Source organism: Centruroides vittatus, unplaced genomic scaffold, assembly GCF_030686945.1.
Source record: "Centruroides vittatus isolate TY-2023 unplaced genomic scaffold, ASM3068694v2 contig_273, whole genome shotgun sequence".
NCBI lineage: Eukaryota > Metazoa > Arthropoda > Arachnida > Scorpiones > Buthidae > Centruroides > Centruroides vittatus.
In genome coordinates this window covers 2,488,103-2,496,129 of record NW_027121739.1, presented here as the reverse complement: position 1 = coordinate 2,496,129, position 8,027 = coordinate 2,488,103, and positions in this window count along the sequence as shown.

Sequence of the window (8,027 nt, the reverse complement as noted above, 5' to 3'; positions counted from 1 at the left end):
TACTTTCACATTATTTTTGCATCGTACTTTAAAAGTATTTTTACTGAACATCGTCAAATTATAGCAATTTATCGAACATTAAATTAGTACTTCTTAATCAAACCAATGCTAGACTGTTTGATAATAGGCGCAATGGTGAGAGCCCTATCGGGCATACTATCATAAGTATTGTATCAACAGTAGTGGTTTGATACAATACTTAAAGTATTGTACAGTAGTGGTTTCATTTTATAGATTAAGCTTTGATCACAAAATTAATTTTTCGAGTAAGATTACAAATTATTATTTAATTTAATTAATAAATTATTGTTTAAAATTAAAAAAATTTGTTGAGTAAATTAAACTAAGATTACAAATAATTTTTAAAATCTGATGAAATAATATTTTATTAAGTTGCACTGATAATTTTTAAAATAAAAATTTGTCAAATAAATTAAGTTTACAAATAAAAACTTGTCGAGTAATAGTTTTATTATCAATATTGGAATTAATATTTTTAAATTGTGTTTTTAAATTAATTATTTTCTCAATTGATATTTATTATAAAAATTTATTGAGTATATTAAATTAAGGTTACAAATAAAAATTTGCCGAATAGATCAATTCAAATCATTGCTTCAGTTTTCATATTTATAAAACTTTCCAGTTCATTTCTTTAGTTTTCATAAAACATCTTGTAACAGTGTAACAGTAAGCCACAATTTAATATATTCTTTGTGATTATTAAATTTATTATAATAAAATTAATTTGCATTAAAAATTTTTACAATTTGTTCTAATATAAATGGTAAATTAAAACACCACAACTTAAAATAACATTTTAACAATAAGACAAAATAAAATACAGAAATAGTTGAATATAATAATTATTTAAATTATATTTCTTATTCATTTATTAAATACCTATACAATATATTCATTTTGAAAATATCTGTTTTTTGTTTAATTAAGAATTGTTCGTAACATAGGATATCGCAAAAAAAACATTTAAAAAAATATTTGTGGTAATAACAATTTTTTAAATATTATCCAATCTTAGACATCCAAGAAATTCGATGTCTAAATAATTGTAGTTCTATTTTAGAAAAATAAATAGTGCTGTCTGTCCATTTTTTACCAATATTTGAGGATTTAAGTATCCCCAACTTTTCAATGTCAAATGATGGAATTTGTATGTTATATATTGCTTCGGTTAAATTTAAAAAATTAAATTCAATTTGCTCTCCCTCGTAATAAATTATATCGTACTTTTTATATAAATTAACAGATTTTTTATCTCGTGGTGATAAATTATTCAAAGTAATGAATTGATTATAAAAATCTATCTTTTCAAAATTGTTTGTATTTCTTGCTGCGAATCCAATTTGTCTACATAAGGTGTTGAATGGATGATTTTCGTCTTGAATCGTGAAAGCTCGAAGTCAAGGATAACTCATATCAGAAACTACTACTCCAAGGTTTTTTTTTTTTGTTGGGTAGTAAAATTAACTTGCCATGGATCTTTCGCTGATAATTGATACTTTTTAACGGAATCTATATAAATGTTTATTACAGCGTCTATAGCAGAGGTGGCCAACAAGTCGATCGCGATCGACCGATCGATCGCAAAGCCAGTTTTGGTCGATCGCTCGATATGTCTTCACTTAATGTGTTACACTTGTAATCGAACGCGACAGTATGCATGCAGTTATGACTCGACCAGTGGCGTAGCGTGGGTGTCAACCGCCCGGGCGGTGGAAAATTTCGCCGCCCCCTTATTTAGGTATTATTATTATTTATTGTGAAATTTTGCTGCTTCCTTAAAGTGCCGCCCGGGGCGGGCTGCCCCTGCCGCCCCCACTACGCTACGCCACTGGACTCGACTCAGAAAAACAAAGCCATTTAGCTTGAATATTTGGTACTGTCATACGGTAGCTTCTTTTCTTGAAAAAGGAAATTGTGGAATTTATATCTATTCCTTTTGAGAAAGATTTGTGTGAAACGTATTAGCCAAAAAATTTCAGACATATTTCGTATGAGCAAATGGCATTAGAAAATGAAATTATAATTTTACAAACTGATTTAATCTTACAAGCCAGAAAATTTGAAGATTTTTGGAAATGCGTCAACCGAGAAAAACAGCCCAGTGTCACCAAATGTAGCGAATATATTTATTCTTGTTTCGGATCTACATACCTGTGTGAATCGGCATTTTCATACTTAAAGTTAACGAAGACTAAACAACGTTCTGTCCTGACTGATTCCCGTATTGAAGACTCATTATTATTATCTTTGTCAGGATATACACCTAATTATGACTACTTGATTAGAGACGTGCAAACTCAGTCCTCCCATTAATGTTAAGATAATAAAATAAATTCTAAATCTGTCTTTATCTGTAGCTATTTTGAATTAATAAATATTGTTAATAATTGATGTTTTAATTCCCCTGGATGTGAGATTTTTGGCCCGTTAAATAATTATGTTGTTTTTACGTAGGTAGATATACAGGGTGTTTTAGTACGAGGTGCACTCCCGCGAACTATTGATAGATTAGCAAAAGAGTGTACCTTGTACTGAAACACAGTGTATAAACATAGTATGTATTTCACACCTCCCCCTCCCCATTTAGACTATGCCTATGACAACAACTCGATCGCGATATATTTTTAAGATAAAAAGTAGATCTCACGTACACAAAAGTTGGCCACCCCTGGTCTATAGCACTGTATAACGTTTGTATGGCCCACAGTCGATAAGATGAAATGCTTCAAGATCTATCAGCATCGCATTCTGTAATTTTATATAAATAAAAATTAGGATTAGTATTATTTTATATTTAATAAGAAAATAACGAAAAGATTTCATATATAAATACTTTTTACTGACCATATCCAATGTTCATTGATATACCAAATGTTGTCTCGTCTTCGTGATATAATATCAAAAATAAGATTATATTCAATTATTTCATCCATTTTATCAAACTGTTAATCTGAAATCTATAAAAATATAATTTTTAAAATTTATATTGTAATTGAATTTAAATAAAACTTATGTTTTTAAAATTTACAAAATTTAGTTACTATAATCAAATGAAAGTAAAAGATATATTACAAGAATTTTACTCAAATTGTACAGTAGCAATAATGATAATAATAATATTACAAAATGGTCTTTCTTCAAATCAAATTTATACTGTGTGGTAAAACTTATTAAACTTGGAATTACTATACAGTTTATATTAAACTATAATTTCTTTGAAATAATATTTATTTAACTAATAAACTCTAATTAAAGATATTAAACGTATAAAATAAAACTTTGATTATATAAAATTTTTTTAATTATAAACTCATCTCACCTTAATGTAAATTATTATATATCAACGAATTTTAAGAATAAATTTTACAACAATAAGGTAATTTATTTTAAAGACAACTTATTCAATTAAGCTAACTAATAAAATTGTAAAACTATCTATATTCGTTATATATTATAGTATGTACAAATAGAGTAGTTTTAAATACACTTAAAAATTTATACATAATATGATTACATTTATTTATTTAATATTAACTTATTACCATTTTAATTAATTTCTATACATTTAAATTTATATTACTGAGTATTTATTTAAATATAATTAAGAAAAAGTTTAAAAAATATTAAAAATATCAAACTCCAAGAAAACGAACCTCTGATTGTAATTCCTTAAAATTTGTTTTTTATATGTTAGATATAAACCGGACAAATAATTGCTGAATTCTTATGTCTAACTGTTAATTTTTTCAAAAATAATAGATTCGTTATAAAAATGAATTTTGCTGAATATTTATCTAAAACATGACATATTTCTGCAAGTAAGTAAAGTAATAAATTTTCGAACCAGTCTCTTATTTGCAGTGTTTATACCAACTTTTTTGTAAACGGAGATAATGCCTATATCAAAAACTATATTATAATACCCTGTATTAATTTTAATAAAAAATAATTTTAATGCATACCATATGGGAATTTTTGAGAGTAGAAATCTGATTTATATTAAAATATCTCAATTAAATATAGACATAGAAAGAAAAACGATATTTATTATAAATTATTTTAATACTTACTACAGGAGAATTTTATAGTACCAGAATATATTTTGTGTTTAACTGTTAAATTTTAAAAATTAATAGATTTATTATAAAATTAAATTTTGGTGAACTTCTTCATTCAGATTATCTACATGACATATTTGTGCAAGTAAGTGAAGTAATATATTTTTAAGTAAATTATTCGTAATTCAGAAATAAATTATATAGCACTTCGTAAACTCTATAACTTCGAGCCACCTCTCTAAAGTTTTGTTTCTGATATTATAGATACCGTGCAAATAATTGTCAAATCTTACCAATTTTTTATGTCTAACTGTTAAATTTAAAAAAATAATAATAATAGACTCATTATAAAAATCAGTTTTCCCGAACTCTAGAATATCTTGTTACAAATCTAAACTCCCAGAACTATGTGTTAAGAAAAATTTTCGTTGTAAAGCGCAAATGCCTCAAAATCATTAATCACTCATTTTGAAATAATAATAATAAATACTTACCTTTAAAATTTATTAAAACAGTATTCAATATCACATGAAAATAATTCAGTCATATTTCAAAATAAAAAGTTATGTATATATTAAAATAATAAGTCTTTACTAAACCTCTAAAAAACGTATTTTAAACATTTACACAATTGTCTAAATGGTCGTACATTGCATCAAATTTTACCACCTTAAATTGATTTTTTTATATTTCTTGAAGTTAAACTTGTGAATTTTTCGAAGATTTACTTTTATCTAGAGTTAGGTCTAAGTCAAAGGCAAACTTTTAAATAAAAATACTTTCTGAAGATGATGGTGTTGTATAAGAAATTCTTGCAAAAGAAGTTCTCGGCAAGGTATCGGACCAGTCTTTTATAACCAGTATTTATACCATCTGTCGATGCAAAAACAGCGGAAAAAGGATATATCAAAATTAGCAACTTTGAAAAACAAAAGATATATATATATATTATCATCTTTAGATTATAACTTATACCTTTAGACCACATATACCTTGTTTTTCAAAGTTGCTAATTTTGATGTATCCTTTTTCCGCTGCTTTTGCATTAATAGATGGTATAAATACTGGTTATAAAAGTGGTTTAATACCTCGCCGAGAACTTCTTTTGCAAGAACCTCTTATACAAGGTCATCCTCTTCAGAAAGTAAGTATTTTTATTTAAAAGTTTGCCTTTGACTTAGACCTAACTCTAGATAAAAGTAAATCTTCGAAAAATTCACAAGTTTAACTTCAAGAAATATAAAAGAATCAATTTAAGGTGGTAAAATTTGATGCAATGTACAACCATTTAGACAATTGTGTAAATGTTTAAAATACGTCTTTTAGAGGTTTAGTAAAGTTCATTGACTTATTATTTTAATATATGCATAACTTTTTTCTTATAACTTGTTATTTTGAATTATTACTGAATTAGTTTCATGTAATATTGAATTCTGTTTTAATAAATTTTGAAGGTAAGTATTTATTACTATTATTATTATTTAATATGTGTGATTATTGATTTTGAGGCATTTGCGCTTCACAATGAAAATATTTGTTAACACATAGTCCTGGGAGTTTAGGTTTGTAACAAGATATTCTAAAGAGTTTGATCAAACTAATTTTTATAGTCTATTATTTTTTAAAAATTTAACAGACATAAAAAATCGGTAAGATTTGCATAGTATCTATAATATAAAAAACAAAATTTTAGGGAGGTGGCTCGAAGTTATAGAGTTTACGAGGTGCTATATAATTTATTTCTGAATTACGAATAATTTACTTAAAGTCGGTAAAAATTTATTACAGTCAAACCTGTTTTTATGCACTCTTTTTATGTGCGATTTTTATTTGTGCGATTTTTTTATTGCAAATTTTTAATTTGTGCGGTGTAGTTGGTGACTAGTCTCGTGCGATTCGTCATGTCTTACGTTGACTTATTATAGCTAAATAAACTTATTATAGCAAAAATGCACTTATTATAGTAATATTATTGCATGAATATGCGAAAAATGAAATAATTTACTTTTTAAGTCAACAAAACACCACCTGGACAAAAATATGTAAAACAGACGATAGACCAGACGATGCAGTCAAGTGCTGACATCTGTTGTCAATAAATTCTATTTCGTACGGTTTTGAGTTATTTTCTATGTGAGACTTTTTTATGCGATCCCTGTTGACCGCATGAAAAAATATTTTTTAATTGTGTTGCGATAACTATTATTTACAGCCATTCGTGAAGTTTCGTGAGATTTTTTTTATGCGTTTTTTTTAATGCGGTCCCTATCCCCCGCATAAAAACTGTACTTTACTTACTTGCAGAAATGTCATGTTTTAGATAAACAGAATGGAAAAGTTCACCAAAATTTATTTTTATAACGAATCTATTATTTTTGAAAAAATTAGCAGTTAGACATAAGAATTCAGCAATTATTTGTCCGGTTTATATTTATCATATAAAAAACAAATTTTAAGGAATTACAATCAGAGGTTCGTTTTCTTGGAGTTTAATATTTTTTAAACTTTTTCTTAATTATATTTAAATAAATACTCAGTAATATAAATTTAAATGAATAGAAATTTATCAAAATGATAATATTATTGATAATAAGTAAATATTAAATAAATAAGTGTAATTATCTTCTATATATATAAAGAGGAATGTATGACTGTCAGTCTGTTGTCTGTGTGTTTGTCCTTCATGCATTATCACACCATTTATCCGATTGCCATGAAACTTCGGGAAGTTGTTTAATACACTCCTGCGAAAATTTCTGGCCTTTGTGAAGATAACCATTTCCCCCCTTTCAAAAATATATTTATATACGCATTAAGGCTTTTATGTCCAACAGATGGCGCTAACTTCAGACGACCCAAGTTTGCTTTTCTGTGAGGCATTATGTTTTTCTGTGAAAATGGACTAAAGCAGATCATTTTCTATCTATCTACATAAATAAAATATAACGTTTGTTTGTTCCTACCGATTCCTTTGAAATTTAGACACAACGTTGCATTCGAATATGCACGTGTTTTTATGTAATATACATGACGAAATTTCCCCTACTGGGGGGAGATGGACAGGATTAAGGCTTACTGTGAAGAAATCGGCTTTTATTATACTATTTTAGATGCGTTTTTGAATAGGGTACATCAAGAGAATGTACACTAAGAAAGGATTTTTTGAAATTTCCCCCATGGGGAAGTGTTATACATTTATAATAGATACATTTTGAGCCACAACAACGCGTGGCCGGGTCAGCTAGTATCATATATAAATTTTTAAAATATATTTAAAACTAATCTAATTGTACATACTATAATATATAACTAATACAGATAGTGTTACAATTTTATTAGTTAGCTTAATTAAATAAGTTGTTTTTAAAATAAATTACCTTATTGTTGTAAAATTTATTCTTAAAATTCGTTGATTTATAATAATTTATATTGACGTGAGATGAGTTTATAATTTAAAAAAATGTATATAGTCAAAGTTTTATTTTATAAATTTAATATTTTTAATTAAAGTTTATCAATTAAATAAATATTATAAGTATAAACCGTATAGTAATTCCAAGTTTAATAAGTTTTACCACACAGTATATATTTGATTTGAAAAAAGACCATTTTGTAATATTATTATTATCATTATTGCTACCGTACAATTTAAGTAAAGTTTTTGTAATATATCTTTTACTTTCATTTTAATTCAATTGCAATATAAATTTTAAAAATTATATTTTTATAGATTTCAGATTAACAGTTTGATAAAATGGATGAAATAAATTAAATATAATATAATTGAATATAATCGTGATATAATATCAAAAATAGGAAGACGAGAGAATATTTGGTATATCAATGAACATTATATATGGTCAGTAAAAAGTATTTACATATGAAATTTTTTCGTTACTTTCTTATTAAATATAAAATAATACTAATCCTAATTTTTATTTATAT